General features: G+C 60.8%; 1 long non-coding RNA gene across 11 annotated transcripts in view; it reads left to right on the top strand.

The window, feature by feature from the left end:
- Positions 1–644: 644 nt before the first annotated feature.
- Positions 645–19,913, top strand: part of LOC144376942 (uncharacterized) — a 20,819-nt gene continuing 1,550 nt past the window's right edge. For 5 of the 11 annotated variants that reach the window (XR_013437349.1, XR_013437347.1, XR_013437345.1 and 2 more), the window contains exons 1-6: positions 646–2,153; positions 2,252–2,382; positions 3,008–3,139; positions 3,790–3,857; positions 3,989–4,214; positions 17,262–19,849. This is a non-coding gene — a long non-coding RNA (uncharacterized LOC144376942). Of the gene's footprint in view, positions 2,154–2,251; positions 2,383–3,007; positions 3,140–3,514; positions 3,679–3,789; positions 3,858–3,988; positions 4,215–17,261; positions 19,850–19,913 lie in introns of those variants that run through there. The other 6 variants (XR_013437351.1, XR_013437350.1, XR_013437352.1 and 3 more) reach the window with 6 other exon arrangements.

Raw genomic sequence — 19,913 nt, 5'->3', positions numbered from 1 at the left:
AATTTGTTTTTGCTTCGAGCTTGCATCTGAGCAGTACAGTGTACTTCTGTGTTCACGAGCGTCAGGGTGAACGACAGCAAAGGATGTCAATCTCCATATGGGGGTCTGTAGGACGCTTTCTGTTAAAAGGGTGCAGAGTGGACCTTCTGTGTGGGGAAGGTTTCTCTGCATGCCCCGGATGCCTGCTGTCCCAGCAGTTCCCTGCTCTTTCCGGGGACGGGACACTTCTCACAGAAGGTGTGGGATGCGCGTTACATCCCTGGTCCACCAGCCTGAGGCAGGCCATGCCCGGCCAGCTTGTTCTGTCCTCTTCCTTGGTCATGCACAAACATTTCTCAGGTGCCCACTGTGTCAGGCACTGCTCCAGGAACTGGCTGTGGAGGCCTGGCAGCCAGGACCCCTCCCTCAAGGACCCTCTGATGGGGGTGACAGGTGTCGCTCGATACGATGCTCATATCCGTGCCGAGGAGGGAAGTGGTTCCAAGGATGCCGATGGAGGGGCTCGGGGACCCCCTCCCGCAGGCCGTGTTGAAGGAGCCAGGCCTCGACGCCTGCACCTGCCTTGCAGCCAGCCTGGAGCCAGAGGAGCCTTCCTGGGGAGGGGTGGGGGGGGAACCCAGGGAAGCCCTCCAGGAGGGGGCGGGGCTTGACACAGGGCGGGCAGGCGTCTGGGCCAAAGACCAGAGAGGTTCCACCATCCACGGGCTGCAGTGGGGCCATGGGAGGGTTCCCCAGGCCTGGCTTTGGGGTTGAATGAGGACACAGTGGCAGGGAGCTACCTCAGTCCCGTGGGCACCGGAGCCTTGCTGGGGGGATAGGCTGCCTCTCAGGGCCCCACACCTGAAGCACCCTGCCCAGCAGCCCCCCAGCTCAACCTTGTGGGGACCTCAGGACCCCTGGGGGCAGTGTCTGTGACGGGTGTCTGTGTGGTCATGCAGCTGGTGGGTGCCCCAGAGCACATTGGGGAGGGCTTCTGCAGTGGTCTGAGCCCAGCCCAGCCGCGAGCCACTGTGGACCAGCACAGAGGAGCTGTGCCCGAGGGTCAGGGGGCTGCTGGGCTGAGCGACGAGGCACAGTTGGCAGTGGGTGGGGAAGGGAGCCCGGTGGTTGCCGGCTGGTTCCTCAGTGTCCCCCTGTGGCATGGCCGCTGCGCAGCGTTGCTGGTGGATGGAATGTGGCCCAAAGCCTCAGCGTTCAGACAAGGGCTCCTGTGAGCCTGGTGTGACCGAGACAGTCCTCGCCTGGCACCGGCCCAGGGCCATGACTCAGGCCCCCACAGAGCAGCAGTTGGGGAGAGCGCAGGACCCTCTGTGCCTGATCTCCACGAAGACCGCCCAAACCAGAACCAGCTGCTCTGCACACACAGCCTGCGGTGGCCAGGGCGCCTGCCACTGTCCCTGGCCACAGAGTCAAGAGCAGGTCGGGAGGGGGAGAAAAGGGACAGGGAGAGAGGTCAGCGTCCTGAAAGGATCCGAGTCGCACAGGACAGAGCCACGGCTCGTCTCGGTCGGTGCAGGAGGAGCAACCGGAGCCCTGGGCTCTGCTGTGAAAGCAGGTCAGTGGGACACCGGCCATGGGGGCAGCTGCGGGGACCACAGCACAGTCCCGCTCGGTGGGAGAGGACTCAACACTTGCATTCAACACTGTCCTGGGGGGTCCAGCCCAGGCGACCAGGCAGGAGAACCGCATAGAAAACACCATGTTGGAAAGAGTCCAGGGCCCTGGTCTGAATGGGGGTGCCCCAGGCTGAAATGGTGCCCACCAGGCGATGGCACGAGGAGGGGGCTCAGGAGATGAGGCCTCAAGAGCTAGACCTGTGCCCTGACAGAAGCGGCTCAGGGCTGGGGAGTCGCTGGGTGGTAAAGCACCCCTGGGGTCAACCCCTAGTACTGCCGGACAAAATTGAGGTCCAAGAGAGGTCCCTGCTTTTAGGGTCACTTTACTACTGAGCTACATCTGAGATACCCCTCCTTTTTTGAGACCGGGTCTTACGGAATCACCCAGGTGGCTCTTGAGCAGACAGTCTTCCTGCCTCCGCCTCCTGGGTCACTGGGATTACAGGTGTGTGCCACTGCCCCTGGTTCCCTTCAGTCCAGGCGAACCCAGAAGATGACCATCTGTGAGCCAGGAAAGCAGCCCTCGCCAGATGCCAGGTCTGCCCACATCTCCGTCGCTGTCTTCCAGCCTCCAGAACTGTAAACACGAATGTCTGTTGTTTCTAAGCTCTCCAGCCTCTGGTATTCTGTTACAGCCTCCCAGACAAGTCAAGACAAAACCGTTGGCTCATTGCATGACACTGCTATATAGAAAATCCTCAGAAACCCACTAAACACCTGCGAAGGCAAACCCGTGTGTGTGGCAGCAGGGCAGGGCGTGACCCAGGTAACTCCTCTTGTGGTCCCACAAGTAGCAGTTGCGTTGGTGCAGGTCACAGTCACGCTGGCGTGCTTCATGACCAGAATTACAGATGTTAACGAGACCTGGGCTGAGCTTCCAGGCGGAGCGGGAACCGTGTTTTCTGATGTTTGTTCCTAGAGGACGGAAGAGGAGCCAGACTTTCGGGGAAATATGGGATTTGGGGGGAAAAGATTCCTTGCCACAAGAGCCTAGTTGTGAGGACAGGCATGTCAGGACCCCAGTTCCCGAAAGGGACGCCAGGCTGGCAGGTGACGGGGCCAGCTCCATGCCCTGGTGCTTCCAGCCCCTAGAGCAGAACCTAGGGGTGCCTAGTGGCTTCCATCCGGTCCTTACCTCCACCCGACCACCATGGGTTTGGAGGGAACATGAGGGGTGACCCAGTTCTCGCTTGTCAGCGCTGACCAGGCTCATGCAGGGCTGGTACCTGCCCAAACCCAGGCTTTTCTGGTCAGAGTCACCTTGCCCTAGCTGGGGCCCACCTCCTCCTGCCTCACCCTCTGTTGTGGAGGATGGCCCGAGCCTCCTGAGCCCAGACCCTCACTGTCCAGGCCTCTCCCCTGAACTCCCTGGTCCTCATTCACTGCTGCAGGTTCCAGCTGGCGAACTGGCCCTTGACTTTGGGGCGATCAGGGAGGCCTGCGTCCCCACAGGGACCCCACACAGGGCTGCCCTGAGACCTGAAGGAGCGGCAGGAGCCCAGGGAAGGAAGGTCGAGTTGCCGGTGAGTGCAGTCTCACTTGTCCCCAGCCTGTGGACCCAGACGGGCTGGAGGGACCGCTGGACCTGGAGAGGATCCCCCACCCACAGGATGGAGCAGTGTCCACAGGGGAAGCCAGTGGTCTACAGAGAACAGAAAGTCTGGCCGGAGACGGGTCTTTCAGTCTGGGCCTGGGAATGTTCCGAGACGGGAGGAACTGGTAGACACAGCACAGAGAGAAGGTTCTGGAGTCCTTAACTATCGCTGCCTCCTGCTGGAGTGGACGGGCTCTGGGGAGGCCCTAATGGCTGCGATGTACACTTAGGCCCAGGCTCTTGGAACAGCCCAGAGAGCAGGCGGGGATGGGTGGGTGCCGGTCCTTGGTGGGAAGACGGGCTGTGGGCAGGGTGGGGTGGGTGTTCTAATGATTCAGGTCAAAGAAAACGAATAGCCATCCATCGAGCCTGCTGCTGCTCTTCCCACACGAGCTCAGCGCTGCTTTCCAGACCAATACGGAATCACTGAGAGGAAAAACTGTCAAAGCGAGACCAGCTAATGAGGAGGTCCGGGGGTCGTGGCAGATGAGGGTCAGGTTCAGGATGGGCCCATGGGCTCTGTCCAGGGGCCTTGGCCGTGACCCAGGGATAGGAGAGATGATGACCCTCTCCCCACAGGGCCCTGGACATGTGAGGGCGAGTGGTCCTCGTCACAGCACCCAGAGCAGAGGGACCCACCAGGCCAGGTCAGGACAGAGGGCCCTCCGCGGGGCAGACAGGAGGGAGGGAGTCCACCTGCCCAGCCCTGTGGGCGGGCCACCTTGGCTCCTCTTCATTCTCGTCACACCTGGTCCCTCTCTCCTCACGGCGCTTCCAGAGAAAGTGTCCAACGGCTCTTCACCCCTTGACCATGTCAGAGTTGCTGGCCAGACCCTGAGTCCCTCTCTGGTGGCCCCGAGGTCCAAGCTCCTCAGCGACAGGAAATGGGCATCTTCACGTAAGGAAGGGCCTGCCCGACCCGGCCAGGGTGTGGAGGGAGGCCGCCCTCCAAGACCTGCCCCTGGTCTGCAGTTGCTGCCGCTGAGCACACCCCGCCTGCGACGGTCAGTCTGAATGTCCACTTGATGGCATTGAGAGAGACCCAGGAAAGGCCTGGGGGGTGGAGCTGGGTGTGTCCAGACACAGGGGCACTGGGGCACAGCGGGGCGGCACAATAGGCGGGGGTCTGCAGGGGACAAAAGGCGGAAGGAGGAGGAAGTGGGCGGATGCAGGCTCCATTCTCCCGGAGCTGGGTCTGTGGCTGCCGCCATCACCGTGCACATCCGGGCTCCAGCTCCCCTCTCTTCCAACGGGAGCCCTCTCAGCGATGCCCCAGGGAGATGCCAGGCCTGCAGCCTCAGCCGGGCTGCCCCAGAGCCTGGGTCCCTCAGGGAGGGCCAGGGTGTGCCCAGTGGCACCCGCCAGAGCCTTCACGGAGACGCAGGGAGAGGTGGGGTTACGGGGGATGGGCTGATCACGGAGGCTGAGGACCCCCCCAGAGGCCGGGTGCAAGGTGGAGGACCTGGGGCTGCTACCGCCATCAGTCCCAGTGCAAAGGCCCCACAAGAGGGAGCCTAGGGTGTAATCCTCTGTCCCCACCAAAGACCTGCGATCAGAGGGCGGGGTCCAAAGGCCAGAGAGGCTGGGCTTCTGGCGTCCAGGGGCAGGGCTGGCACCCCAGTCACAGGAGAGGGACTGGGGTGGGGGAGGGGGCAACTGCGAGCTCTGTCTGGGCCCTGGGCTAGAGGATGGTGCCCCCACATTGGGCAAGGCGGGTCCTCCTCACTCAGCCACTGGTTGACATGGCTCCCCCGGGAGCACCCACAGACCCCCTGCTTTGCCAGCTTCTGGGCGCTCCTAACCTGGGGAAGGTGGACACCCACGGCCCACGAGTCACCCCTTCCCAAGGCAGCACGTCTCCTTCCACCACACTTGTCCCCAGAAGGACAGCCACCCAACACGGCACGGCCCGCTGAGTACGGCCAAGTCTGCCGGACCCCTTCCCAGAGGGGCAGCCAGGTCCGACATCCCACGACCTGAGGAATGTGAGGCAGTCGACGCTCCAATACAGAAAAAAATGCACGATAAAGGAAAAGGAGGAAAGGGTTCTGCGAGAGTGTAGGTGACCACGCGCCTGTTCAGTTACACACGACAATGGAGTGTGTTCGGACAGACCGTCCACACCTGGAGGAAAGGTCCGTTCCTGTGCCGGTGCGTGCTGTGGAGTTCCCTGGTCGCATACTCCTGTACCAACCTGGGAAATCTGCCTCATTCCATTGTCTTGCCCATTCCCACCCCCCTTCCCTTCCCCTCCGTCCCCTTTGTCTAATCCAGTGAACTTCTATTCCCCTCCCACCACCATTGTGTGTTAGCATCTGCATGTCAGAGAGGACATTCGGCCTTTGGTTTTTGGGGATTGGCGTATTTCACGGAGCATGATAGTTTCCAGTTCCACCCATTCACCGAAAATGTCATAAAATCATTCTTCTTTATGGCTGAGTAATACTCCACTGTGTATATGGACCACATTTTCTTTATCCATTCATCTATTGAAGGGTGTCTAGGTTGGTTCCCAGCTTAACTGTTGTGAATCGAGCTGCTGTAAACATCGATGTGGCTGCATCGCTGCCGTGTGCTGAATTTAAGTCATTTGGGTATAGACCGAGGAGTGGGACAGCTGGGTCAGATGGTGTTCCACTGCAGGTTTTCTGAGACACCTCTGTACCCTTTCCAGGGTGCGCCCCTGTTCTCCGCCGGGACTAGCTCCTGGTAGTCACAGGCCTGCTCCCAGGTGGTGGGGCTGCATCTGCAGCTGCCTCTTCCCTCGCCCCCTACGTGCACCGGGCCTTCAGCAAGCCCCTCCGCTGCCCTTGGTTCTGCCCTGCAGGGACAACTGGACCTTCCGGTGGACCTTCCATCGTCTTGCCTGGGCTGGGGGTGGAGTTCCCCTGAGGGGCTGGCGGTCCTGAGAACTGCCCTGGGACACCCTGCTCCCTCCGCTGTGCAGCGGCCGTCCCCATCAGTCGCCCACAAACAGTAACTCCTCGGCCTGTTGACCAGAGGCCAGAGGAGCCAGAGAGCAGGTGGCATCTCGTCCAGTGTGTCTCCTGGGGGAGCATCCCCCCCTGGACCTGGGGCCTCCAGGCCAGCAGAGCTAAGGTCCTGGGAGCAGGAAGCGAAGCTTTGCCAGTTCGTCTCTAGGGATCACGGGGAGTGAGTGGCCACTGGCGTCCACCCCTCGATTCCTGGACCCCTGAACCCTGGCTGGGGGAGAAACGGTAGCGCACGGTGGACGCTGCCTCTGCGCACATCAACCTCCCGGAGGACCTGGGCCTGCAGGGCAGGCCACGCAGCTGGCCGGCCTCTTCCCACGGCCGTTCCGTCGTCCCACCCAGCCTCGGCCTCAGGGTGGTGGGGCCAGGCAAGAGCAGAGCTGCCATGGACGGGGCCTGCTGCCCATGGACAGGGGAGTGTTTGCTCCTCCGTCAGAAGCGAAGCCGAGCTGTGATGTGAGTGTTTCTGTCCCTCAGATCCACAGGTGGAGGAGCGTAGCCCACAGGGCGAAGGCCTTAGGAGGAGGGACCTCAGGGGGACCGGGTCACACAGGGAAGCCCCAGTGAGAGGGGCTGGGCACGTGTAGAGGGAGGTCCTCGCCCTCTCCTCCCCCCGAGGGCACAGCACAAGGAGCAGCCCCTCACCAGACACGGGGCCCCTTCTCTGAGGTTCAAGGGGCACGTCTGTGGACAGCCCGCAGTCGATGGAGTTGTATGCGAGCGCCTTCGCAGGCTGATGACGCGTGTGACACGGTGAAGGGGACCAGGCCTCCTGTTACCCCAGGGATGGCCACGTGGAAGAAGCTCCTCCAGCAGGGACACAGAAGCACCCCGACGTACGCCACCTGCCAAGGGGGCCGGCCGGTCTCCTGGGGAGCACTGCCACCTGTGGGGCTCGGTGCTGGTCCAGCTGCAGGCAGACGAAGCAGTTGGTGTGGATGCACCCGGGCTGGCTGGGCAGCGGCGGTCCAGGCTGCCGAGCCCCCGCGTCCCCTCCTGCCTGTTCTGGGGCCCTTTGCTCAGGGACCTCAGGACGGAGATGGGGACATTGAGGCCAGTCACTGTGACACACGTGATCCTCTCCCCTGATGTCCAAGGCTCCTCTGCTGAGGCCACCCTGGGCTGAGCCTTCTCAGGGGACATGTTCTTTGCCCACGCAAATGGCCACCCACGTCCCCCTTTCCCTCATGTCTTGGTCACCAGTTTTCCAGTCATGTCCCTCCCAGTCCTTAGCCATCCAGGCGACCATTGGACGGAGCCCTGGTTGGGGATGACCACAGGCCTGGCCTTTTCTCCCTCCAGGCAGAGGTACAGCCTGTGTGCTGCCCGGGCTCGGCCCCCTGGCAGGCCCCCTGGCCATGTTCTCCTGGAGAGGAGAAGCGCCCACGTGCGGTGGTCTCTGTGTGGTGCAGAGGCAAACAGGCCAGGCTGACCCTCTGTCCAGTGGCCATAGGGAGCTGCCCATGAGGCCACAGGAGCAGGCTGAGAGGAGGCAGAAAGCAGGAGTCGGGATAGGTCTGGGGACTTCTCAGTGTCACCCCCTGTGCCTTCAGGGCCTGCTGGGGTCTGGTCACCTGTCCCCCTGTTTCTGGCTCACTGGGTCCAGTCAGTGCTAGGTCTCCAGGCCAAAGGGACAGCTGATGGCTTGGGAAGGGGATCAAGGTCCCTGTGGTCTGTTGTGACAAGGCCTGGGGATTGAAGTGCTCCCGAGCAACGGTGGCCAGGTGAGGTGCTGGCCTGGCCAGCCTGGGGGCCTCGTGGACCAGCGTGGGCCAGGGGCAGTGCTGGCCCAGCAGTGCCTGCTCGAGTGGAGAGCCCCATCTGGCACAGCAGCGGTGCTTGTGGTCGACGGCCCAGGGCCACTGGCTAGGGCCCAGTGCCCTCGGCAACGGGCAAAGCGGGCACTGAACGGGGCCTCCTCCAAGTCCTTGGTGGTGCCACGGACCCGCAGTTCCTCCAGGCACTGCATCCTCTAGGTTTTCCGCTGTCCCGGGTGGGGGCAGCTCTAGTGGCCCTGCTGGCCTCACCACTGACCTCACCACTGGGGACTCTGCCAGCTGCTGCACGTTCTGTTCCGGCCTCGCGTCCTGGGAAGAGCCACAGCCCCGGGATGGCTTTGGGACTCACTGGGCCACAGCGCGAAGGACCTGTGCCAGAGCCCGTGAGCCGCTCCGCCCTCCCTAGTCCCTCTCCGGAGGCCACTGTGAGCTTTGCGTCTCCCAGAACCAACGACAGGCCGGAGCCGGGGCCCACTGGTCCCTCAGCTCGGCCTGTGTCCCTGTCTCCAGGGCACTGGTGAGAGCCTGGAGGTCCCTTTGGGGAAGGTGGGGTCAGCGACTGCCCACCTCAGGGAACCGAGTCTGTAAACCGGCTCCCGTCCGGGGCTGGACTGGGTCTGTCTCTGCTTTTATGATTCCAGTTGGACGTCTGCTTCCTGGACCTGGAAGCTTTCTGTGACGTGAAGCAGGTCCCAGTGAGCAGGCGTCCATGCTTCCCGCCGCAGGTCAGCACCAGCTGACCTCTGACGGCCGCTCTGCCCGCGCTGTCCCTTAGGCCACCAGAGCCACCTTGCTAGGCACTTGGGTGCCACTGCTCAGCCCCCGCCGCCTGGGCCATGTCACTGTCAGGGTCTTGGCAATGTCAGAGCAGCCATCCAAAGGCCCAGATCCCTAGGTCCCCAGGGGTGTTCCCGAGTCTCACAGGAGAGTCTCAGCCCCTGGCTGCTTGACGCTTCCGGGAATCACCAGGGGCTTCGTGCCCAACTGGTGCAGAGGGCAAATTCCAGAGGGCCACTGACACAACATGCACACCTGGCCACGCACGGTGGCCACGTCTGTCGTCCCCGCCCTGTGGGAGACTGAGGAGGATCACAGCTTCGCAACAGCCTATCTCAAAACCCAATACCAGGGTGGGGAAGGGTGGAACTTGGTGGCAGAGCCTTGCCTAGCAGGGCCTGGGTTCAATCCCCAGTACTGCAAAATCTAGAGGATTTTAAAAACAAAGCATGTGTGCACACACACACGCACACACGCACGTGCACCCATGCACACCCACACACATGCGCTCATGCACACGCACACTCATGCACACGCACACATGCACACACACACATGCACACATGCACATGTACACACACGCATACACATGTGTGTGCCCAGTTCTGGAAACTGAGAAGTCCCACGGTCTCTGCCCCTGACTGGACACCGGGAGAAGCCAGTGGTCCAGCACAGTCCACAGCCAAGGCCGAGGCCAGCAGCTCTGAGAGTGTTCGCCCGTCCAGGGCCGGACAGACCCGACTTCCAGCCTCAACCATGAAGCAGGAAAAAGAAGCCCCTGCCCACCTCCTGGGGCTCCGTACTGGCCCATCCAGAAACGCCTCCCAGGCGCCCAGAGGCAGCGCTGAGGGTGGGCCTGCCGCCAGGCACGTTGGCGGTGGAACCCCGCCATTCCGTGCCGGCCCCCTGCCTGTCTGCACCTGGCCGGGGTCACACTGGCCGCACATGGGTGCCCAGAGAGAGGAGACGCCACACACACCGGCACTGCCTCGTCCCTTCTCCCCTGCAGCCCTTCCCTCTCTTCCCGTAACCCTTTCCTCTTCCTCTTCCTCTCCTTTTCCTCTTTCTCTTCCCTCCCTCCCTTCCCCCCTTTCTTCCTTCCTTTTGAATTGGGGATTAAACCCAGGAGTGCTTAACCACTGAGCCACACCCCCATCCTCCTATTTTTTATTGAGGCCAGGTCTCCCTAAGTTGCTGAGGCCGGCCTCAACTGGCTAGCCTCCTGCCTCAGCCTCCTCAGTAGCACCCTGCCAGTGCCCATTTCCATTCCTGTGTGATGCCAGCGACCTGCCACCTACAGCCTGTTGTTCCTGACACAGTGGGCTCCTCACCCAACACATGGACATTCAGTGTGTACTGCTTGGGAGGTTCCTCCATGTACCCAACATGTACTGTGTGCACACTCAAATGCACACATACACCGTGTGCACACGTGCGCACTCACACCCCAGCCTCCCCTCCCCTGTGGGACCTCAGCTTGGATTGTCCACCCACTGGGCTGGGCTCCCCTCTCCAGTGCCCTGTGGCTTCCATCCCTGCCCTTTCCTTCCTCCTCCAGTGCTGGCTGCCCCGTGTGGCTACTGCCCACCGTCTGGTCTCTGCCCTGGCCACTGGGCTGCAGGCTGTGGCTGCTGGAACCGGGTGCTCCTGGTAGGAGCCCAAGTGAGGGATCCGGCCTGGCCTCGGGAAAGCTGGGGTCTCACCCATGCAGGAGGCTGGGAGGGGAGTCCAGGCTGACTCCAGGCAGGGGTGGGTGAGGCCGGGGCACCCCACCAGCCCTCAGGTTCCCTGGGGCCCCAGCCTCTGCCTTGCTTGAGCCTCCACCCTGGAGGCGGCGGCTGGCTGAGTCCCCAGGGTCTATTTCTAACCATCCCAGCAGCTGACATCCGGCTGCCACTGTGGTCACGGTCCCACCCGGCCCCTCCTTTGCCATTAGGAATTCGGATCCTTGTAGCCTGGAAGTGAGCTGTCCCCAAACCCTGCGAGGGCTGGAGTCAGGCTTCTCCAGGGCCACCCTGAGGGGACCGTGGAGGAGCAGTGAGGCTGTAGGCTGGGAGGGGCCTTGGGCTCAGCATCCAAGAGCAGTGTGTAGGGACGGCGCTGCCTGGCGCTCTGGGCCTGTGGGTCTAAGGAATGGCCACAGCTCGGATCTAGGTGGGCTGCTCTCCAGCAGGAGAGCGGGGTGAAGGGCCAGAGGAAGGGGCCCTGCGCAGCCTGGGGCGGGCTCAGGGGCTGTTGGTCCTCTCAGGTCCCTCTGGTGCCGTCTCGGGGGTCAGGGAGAGCCGTGGCCACAGGCTGCGTCTGCCGCGGTGCATGGCGCCCAGCAAGCCCATGAGAGACGTCCGGGAGGTGCCGAGGCCCTGCCCCTCCTCCAGCAGGGCCACCCTCCTGAGGACTGCGCCTGTTTCCTCACAGGGAAGTGGGCAGCTCTGGACACCAGCCGGGACCATGACCTTCCCCGCCCCAGAACGAAGCTTGGGCCACTGCTGGCCTCTGTGGTTGGCTCTCTGTAAACTGTGAGGCGTGCTGGGCACGGTGGCCCCATGTGCAGTCCAGCAACTTGGGAGGCTGGGGCGGGAAGGAGGCTGAGGCGGGAAGGAGGCCGAGGGGGGAAGGAGGCCGAGGGGGGAAGGAGGCCGAGGCGGGAAGGAGGCCGAGGGGGGAAGGAGGCTGAGGCGGGAAGGAGGCTGCGGGGGGAAGGAGGCTGAGGGGGGAAGGAGGCTGAGGCGGGAAGGCGCTGTAAGCCGGGGTAGGTCAGTGAGCCAGGGGAGAGGCCAGGCGTCAGGGGAGGTAGGGACGGAGGGTGCGGAGGGCAGACTGGTCACCAAGGGGAGCACAAAGGGTGGCTGACGGGAAGGACAGGGACAGATGAGACAATGGAAGGAAGAAGCTCTGGGGCTCTAAAGCCCCCTCCCCACCATCTCCCCCGAGGCCTTTATGACGGTTTACCTGGGGCGGTGCCGACCCAGCGCCCCACTCTGCGAGGCCGGCTCCCTCTGAGCCCCGGCCCAGCCCGCGGTCCCTGGTTGCTGGGCCCTTCTCCCTGTTGGTTCTTCGACTCCAGGAAACACGGACCCGACCTCCACCCGACGGCATCACCAGTGGGAGCCACCTCCAAGTCACGGTGAAGGGGGCGGCCGTGTGGCTCTGCCCGGGCCCGGGCTCACGCCCAGGCACCAAGGAAACCGAGAGAAATAGATAGAGGGGTGCTCGGCGGGCACCGGCAGGGGAGGACAAGGGCCAGGCCGGCACCCAGGCCATGAAGGACACGGCGGCCTCCTGGGCCCCGCATGTCCACCCTCAGCATGGAAAGCCTGGGCGTCCAGTCCAGCCCAGCTGCCAGGAGAAGCCCCAGGGGTTCAGGTGCTGAGAGGGGCCTCTGGGCCGGTTCTGGCTCGGCTTCTGGGGAACTTGCTAGAACTTCCCACAGTGCATCGGGGGAGAGCCACAAGGGCCTTGGGAGCCTGTGGCCAGCCTCAGGCTGAGGCAGGGACAGCTGGCAGGATTATGGAGGACTCTAATAGCACAAGTGCTCAGGAGCAGGTCACGGCCTGCTGTGGCTGGGAGTGTCCCTGGCTGACCCCAGCATGGGGCCATGTGAGAACGGGCTCTTGTCCCCGTGTGGTCAGGGCAGGCCCAGCCCAGAAGGCGCGAGCTAGGCTCACTGGGGCATGTGAGGGGGGCGAGAATGGAGCCTGGTGGGGCGTCCTCCAGCCAGTGCCCTCAAGGCCCAGGTCTCCGTCCCCTGGAGGAGACAGTCTCCACCAAGGCCCAAACTGGGTGTCACTCCAGCCAAAAGCCAGCAGCAAGGTGACTCAGAACACTGATCCCACACAATAACGGGCCCAGGAAGACGCACGGTGGGAATGAAAAGTCCGTAGAAGTCCATGCTACTGAAAAGGCTGCATCGAAGTCTCATGGGGTATGGCCAAGGGGCTGGTGTCTCACACTGGTCGAGGCTGGAGTTAATGAGCTGAGCATCTCACCAGGTAAATGGAGTCAGACAGAAGGCCCAAGCCCCCGGAGCCGCAGAAGGAAATCACAACCTAAGAGCAGAGCTTAATGGGACGACGGCGGGGAGAGGCCACGGAGGGAGCCCAGAAAAGACCGATAAAGTAGCAGTCTTGCAGAAGCAAAATGCGGGGAAGGTCAGGAGGGCAGTGGACAGGCTCAGCAGGAGGGCAAGAGCGGTCCACACGGGCCAGGATCACACTCCTGCACGTTGGTCCAAAAGAAACGAAGATCTCTGTCCACTCAGAGGACAGCACGTGGATGGTCACTGCAGCTTTCTCCATAATGCCTGAGTTGGGGTCATCCAAAAGATGCCTTAAAAAGTGGACGGTTAAGCCAGGTGGTGGCCATGCCTGTCATCCCAGAGGCTCAGGAGGCTGAGGCAGGAGGATCACAAGTTTGAGGTCAGCCTTAGCAACTGAGTGAGACCCTGACTCAAAAATAAATTTTTTTTTTTTAAAAAGGATGTAGCCACATCAATGTTTATAGCAGCTCAATTCATAATAGCTAAACTGTGGAACCAACCTAGGTGCCCTTCAACTTAGATGCCCTAAGTGGATAAAGAAAACGTGGTCCATATACACAATGGAATATTACTCAGCCTTAAAGGAGAATGAGATGATGGCATTGGCAGGTAAATGATGGAACTGGAGAATATCATGCTAAGTGAAGCAGGCCGTCCCCAAAACCCAAGGCCGGAGGTTCTCCCTGATGAGCAGACAGATGCTGGCCATGTGGGGTGGGCAGGGAGGGACGAAGGCTCTGGGGTTGTGCAGGGGGAGGGGCAGGGCAGGGGCTGTGGGGTGGGAAGACGGTAGAGAGACAGACATGGTCACCCTGTGTACTGTGTGACCACACAACTGGGGTGGAGAAGAGGCACTCTCCTAGTGCACAGTGTGTCCCATGCACGCTACTGTCACTGCACTAGTCAGAACAAATTAAAAATAGAAAACCGCCTGGTGATTGTAGCTCAGTGGTAAGTGTCCCTGGGTTCAATCCACCGTTCCCCAAAAAAAGGTCAAACAAACTAAACACACCCTCCCCCCGCAGGCTGTGCTCAGCCAGCAATAACTAGCGCTGCAGCGGGAACAGACCTGGGGAATTGTGACAAAGGTGACCAGTGGGCGTGCACTGTGTGGCCAGTGTCAGGTCACGTGTGAGGGTAGAGGGCAGGTCAGTGGCTGTCAGGGTGGCGACTGCTGGGGAGCTGGGCCGAGGGGGCCTGAATGGACGGCTGCAGCGGTGGCCACACAAAGTCACATGTGATGTGACTTCACACGCTCACACACTCACACACATACTCACTCTCCCTTCACACACTCACAGAAACACACACACACACACTCACACTCACACACACATACTTACTCTCCCTTCACACACTCACAGAAACACACACACTCACACACACACATTCACACACACACACTCACATACACCTGTGAATAAGAGCAGGTGCAGTGGTGAAGTGTGGGTCAGCCCGTGGTCTCGATGGGCAGGACGGCGGCCTTGGGGCAGGGGCTGGGGAGGAGGCGGGCCTTCCGGGCCTTCCTCTCAACTTCTGTGAACCTCTGATTGTGTGGACGCAGGGTGTTAAAAAGTGTAGGCCACGGAACCAGGAAACTTCAAGGAAAGGAAGACGTACCAGGGAAGGAGGGAGCGGCACCCGTGGCCAGGAGGGGCCAGTAGGAACCGCGGGGGGGCACAGAGAGGGAGCTGTGTCCGCTGTGTGGCACCCGGAGAGCAGTGGCTGGGAGCAAGCCCCTCTGCAGGAGCCTCCCCGCGGTCTCCGGGCCCGCCCAGGCCGCCGTGCGGGCTCCACCTGGGCCAGGCCCACTGGCCGCTGCCTCTCATTCACTAACAGTTGTGAAGGCCAAGGTGGAAGTAGACACAATTTGATGTCCTTACTTGTTTTTATCTGGAGATAGTAATTACCTAGGGAGACTTATAAATGGTTTTCTCATCATAGTTATATTTTAATACCAAATCTTTAAAACATTGATATCTTGCTAAAAAGCACAGCTTTTAAAAACAAGTTTTGTCTCTCAAAATGCAATGCATATAATGCCAGAAATCAACTGTGCTGCACTAAAAACCAACAAAAAGCATCCGGTCCATGGCTTTGGGGGACACCTGAGCTGGGCCTAGGGCTGGGTCCCCCCTGAGGCCGGGTCTCAGGCCTCCACGGGGAGTTGCTGGTCTCAGTTTCTTGAGAGGCCGCTGCCCATGGGTGCCGAGGAGGGGGACGGAGGCTGTGTGAAGAGCCCCCGTGGCCTCCCGTCCTCTGCCTGATTGACTTGCTCAGGCTCTGAAGAGGGGCTGGCACGGGGCTGTGATGCCAGACGGGACCCCTGGGCTGGTGTCCGATGCCACTCAACCAAGCCGTGCCATTTCACCTGCGAGGGGCCCAGGCAGGGCCCGCACAGAGGCTCTGCGTGTCAGCCGGCTCTTTTGGTGCCGTGTCTTAAAGACCCAACCAGAACAAGGTAGAGGAGAAAGAGTGTATCTGAGGGCTCACAGTCCCGGAGGTCTCAGTCGGCCGGGGCCTGAGGCGAGGCTGAGCATCTGGAGGAAGAGTGTGGTGGAGGGAAGCGGCTCACTTGGTGATCAGGAGCACAGTGAGACCCCCCCCCCCACTCCCACCTCCTCCGGCAGCTCCACTCAGTTAATCCCTGCCAGGGGATTAGTTCACTGGCGGGTTAAGACTCTCACAACCCAATCCTTCCTCCTCTGAGCCTCTTGCACTGTCTCACATGTGAGCTTCTGGGAGACACTCACACCCAGACCGTGACAGTCCAACAGAGAACGGTTCCTGGGAGCTGTGGCCAGGTGCAAAGAGGAGACAGAGGCTTACCCCCGGGTCCTGGTCTGTTCTTGCTGCTTTCACAAGAAGCACAGCAGTTGAACAGTTTATGAACCACGGGCACAGATTCCTCCGTCCTGGAGGCTGAATTCCAGCACTGGGGTTCAGCACCGGGGTTCAGCACCGGGTGGGGGCTGCTCTCATGCTGTGTCCTCGTGGGGTGCCGGGTAGGCAGCACAGACCAGCTCTCAAGGGTGGAGCCTCGTGTCCTAACCGTCTCTCTGGACACCCCCTGCTAACACCTGGCGGAAGGTGACGTTCCCACATGAATTGTGGGGGACAGGGATACAGACACTGAAGCCACCTCTAATGGAAATGGCTGGCTTTTCCTGGGTGACCTCAGCCTCGCAGAAGGACAAGCATGCAACGCTCACCTTGGTGTGGGCAGCGGGAGCCGCAGACCCGCAGGCCCGCAGGCCTGGGAGACTCTGTGCCCCTGGGGCAGCCAACAGCTCTGACCCCTGGGAAAGGGAGGAGCGGGGGACGCAGCCTCAGGACATGGAGCTGGCCCAGAGCCAGGCTCCTGCAGCAGTTGGTGGCTGGGAGAAGAGGCTGGGGTGGACGGGTGAGGGAACTGCACCCTTAAGACTAGGGGACATTCCCAGGGTGTGGCTCTGCTGGGTCTCAGCTCAATGGAATCAGCAGTGAGAGCCATCTGGGGACATGGGAAAAGTGACTGTGGGTTGTTTGGATGCATCAGGGAATTACTGGTCACTGAACTAGCTGTGCCAATGGCTGGTGGCTCCGTTGGAGAGGAGCTTCCATTTTTGGAGATGAGTGCTGAATTTGCTGAACTATTTATCTATTTATGCTTGAAGCACCATGCTGTTTGTAATCTACTTTAATTACAAACATCTCATTGCAATTACTTTAAGAAACACACAGAGGGGGAGGGGACAGGGCGAGGGGACAAGGGGAGGGGACAAGGCAAACGGCTGCCACTGTGCTGAGGCAGGTGGCGGCGTCCGAGGCCCTCGGAGTGCAGACCAACAGACCCGTACACCAGGCGCACATATTCTACACACATGCTGCACGCATGCTTCTGCAGATCATAGATGTGTTTGAAGGACCTGGCTTGTGTGACTGGGGGCTGCAGAGCCTGGACTCTGGGTCAGGCAGGCTGAGTCTCGGACTTGAGGCCAATTCCTTCCCAGGAGCCTCAGTCTCTGCTCCGAAGCCTTCTGCTGACCGCGCGAGGCCCAATCTGGTGGGGGGCCCCACCTCATGGGAGTGACCAGCTCTACTCCACGTTTACTGATTTTATTTGATTTTCTTTATTTGGTACCGAGGATTGAACCCAGGGGTGCTTTACCACTGAACCACATCTCCAGTTCTTTTTACTTTTTATTATGAGGCAGGTCCTTGCTAAGTTGCTGAGGCCAGGCTTGACAGGCGATCCTCCTGCTTCCGTCCTCCCAAGTTGCTAGGATCACGGGTGTGCACCACCGCGCCTGGCCCACGTGTGCAGATTTTAAACGCTCGTCACTGAAAAACACCCTCCCGGCGACATCTAGACTGGTGTTTGAACAAACAGGAGGGCGCCGTGCCCTGGCCTGGGTGACACAGATTTGGCTATCAGTGTACCCATGTTCACTCTAATTTTCTTTCTGCTGCTTTTCTGTATTGCAGTTTCATGAAAAGGTAAAAACAGGAATGAGGAATCTTGGTTCGTCAGCAGCCGCCACGGAGGGTGAAAGCCCAGCCACGGACAGGAGACTGCATTCAGCACCGAGCGAGCTCCCGCCATCTCCACCCAGTAACGCATAAGGCACTCCACAGCTCAGTGAGAAAGGCCCAGGGCCCCCCAACAGCGGGCAGGGGACACAGACGCGGAACAGAGAGCAGACACAGCTGGTAAACACGGAACCAGGTAAAGGAGTGGGCAACTGGGGGGCCACTGGGAAGGCACGGCCTGCAGCACCGCCAGACGGGCCGAGAAACTGACGTGACTCCGTTTCTGAAAATAAATAAATCAGCAGCTTCCACCTCAAGGCCTGTCCAAGGAAGCGGGCGTGACCCTTGTCCTGGGAAAGACCCACAGAGCACTCCTAGGCACATACCCCACTGCTGAGTTGTTTGTCTGTAAATAACAGGAGAGGTCTGCGGCCAGGTGTCCCTGATTCCGTCAGGCTAGGTGGGGACCCATAGCAACCCCCTAGCAACCTCCTATCAGCAGGAGACAGGGAAATACCTGGGATGCCAGATGACCCCCCAGTAGTTTATGGTGGTTGATAACACGTTGGGAAACCATGGAGTTCAGCACGTACACCCCTCGTGGCCTAAACCAGTCAGTTCAAAGGAACCCCCCTCTTGTACTAACCAATCACCTACCCAACTTGTTCCCGCCAGTGAATGTGCTAATCAATGTTAAGAGTTGTTGTTTGACTTGTGGAATGATTTGCTGTGTGATGTTGTAACTCATAGAGTGTCCCCCCAAAACCTATAAAATCTCACTGGTCACGAGACGGGGATTCATTCCCTGGGGCCGCTGTGTCGGGAACGGTTGTGAGTCCAGGCTCCAGCTTGCAATAAAGACTCTTGTGTGACTGCATCGGATTCGGCTCCTGGAGGTCTACTGGGGTCCCCGAATCTGGCATTACAAGGCAGGGGTTAAATGTGACCAGGCCATGTCCAGGCCGGAGCACCCGGTGGGACTGGTGAGCCTGTGCCTGGGGACAAGCACTTGGAGGTGCACGGGGATCCCTCCTCCGGCCGGACTCCCCGGAGCAGAGTGCTTCACCCAGACCTCTGAGACGCCCCAGAGGACTGTCCCCGTGGAAGCCACACCTCCCTTGACCGGCTGGGCCCCTCAGCCAGCCGTCCGTGGCACCCGCCCGGCTGTGGGTCTCCCATCTCTCCAGGGCCTGGCTGTACCTCTGACGGAGCCAGGGACACTCACGGCCGAAGGCTCCATCGCTTCAGAATCTCCTCTCACCGGAGCCTGTCGGTCCTTCTTGGCTGCAGCCTCCCCACGGTCCCGGACACAGCCCACGGTTTCCGAGTTTTGCCTCAGCCTAACGAGGGAGACCTTTAGCCCATTCCCAGTGGAACCCAGGTCTCCGCGGGAAAGCCCCTCCGCACGGCGTCCCCTCCTGTCAGCTTCCTGTCACCACCCACGCCAGCCTCCAGGACACCCGTGCTCTGTTTGTCTTTGAGTCCTCACCAGGTTTGCCAGAGGGCCCCACCCTCCTGTCCAGGCTTTTCCCAGCCTCTCCTCCGAGCCTCTCCCACCCTCTGCTGCCCAGCTCCTGAGCCGCCTCCCCGGGGTCAGGCGCAGTTACAGTAAAGAGCCAGTTTTCCACATGGGTCCACGCTTCTTTGCTGTCATGTGAATCCTGACGCAGGGTTTTCTTTTCAAGAAAAGAGGTTTATTTCATCTCATGGTTCTAGAGGTGCAAGGGCTGCACCTGGAGATGGCCTCCCTGCTGGCAGAGCCCTGGGGTGGGGCAGGGCATCACGTGGCCGGACAGAGGGAGCATGGGTACGTCTTTGGTCTCCCCCTTCTCATAAGGCCTCCAGGACTCAGCCACGGGGCCCACCCTGGCCACCTTATCTGATCACATCAACTTGTGAAGACCCTCCTTGAACAACAGAGTGGCCTCGCTTCGTCCTCCCAATGCTCAGATGGGATTAAACTGAGTACTGAAGACCTGGGGGACTCTCAGGCACGCTGTGGCGCTACCTGTCATTGTTTCTGGATGAGAAATGGCCTCCCGGCCAAACCCAGGGGACCATGGGAGGTGGCTCGGGACCCACGGGGGCTGCCATCAACGCTGTGCTCCAAGGAGACGACCCGTGCCTTCACGTCTAGCTTCCCGGGCATCCATCAGGGCCACAGCCGGAGGAGGTGGCCTCGACACCCTATAGTGCTCTTTCCCCAGCCAGACTCCGCAGGTAGAGGGGTGCAGAGGGGCAACCCTGTGGGCGTGGCCCAGGACAAGTCCCAGAAACAGCCAAGCCTCGGAGCCCTTCAGGACTTGCACGCCGGTTTGGAGATCTTAGTAGCCAACAAGGAAAGCTTCGGCCCCGGCACGAAACAGCTGTGGAGGCCCCTGGGTGATGGCTGGGTGCTAACAAGGGGAAATGGGCATGCCCAGGTGGCCCCAGGCCTCTCCTTGCCCCAGCACCTCTGGGAGAAGCAGGCAAAGGCCGCAGCAGCAATCGACTCCGAGGAGGTGGTCACTGCCTGGTGGCTCTCAGAGGGACCCTCCTAGCAGGTCAGTTGTCTCCGTGCCTTGTCTCTGGGCGAGGGGTGGGGATGGGAAGGGGTCGGGCTCGCCC

The sequence above is a fragment of the Ictidomys tridecemlineatus genome, chromosome 4 (genome assembly GCF_052094955.1).
Source record: "Ictidomys tridecemlineatus isolate mIctTri1 chromosome 4, mIctTri1.hap1, whole genome shotgun sequence".
Classification (NCBI taxonomy): domain Eukaryota; kingdom Metazoa; phylum Chordata; class Mammalia; order Rodentia; family Sciuridae; genus Ictidomys; species Ictidomys tridecemlineatus.
This window is presented reverse-complemented; position numbering and strand designations above follow the sequence as displayed.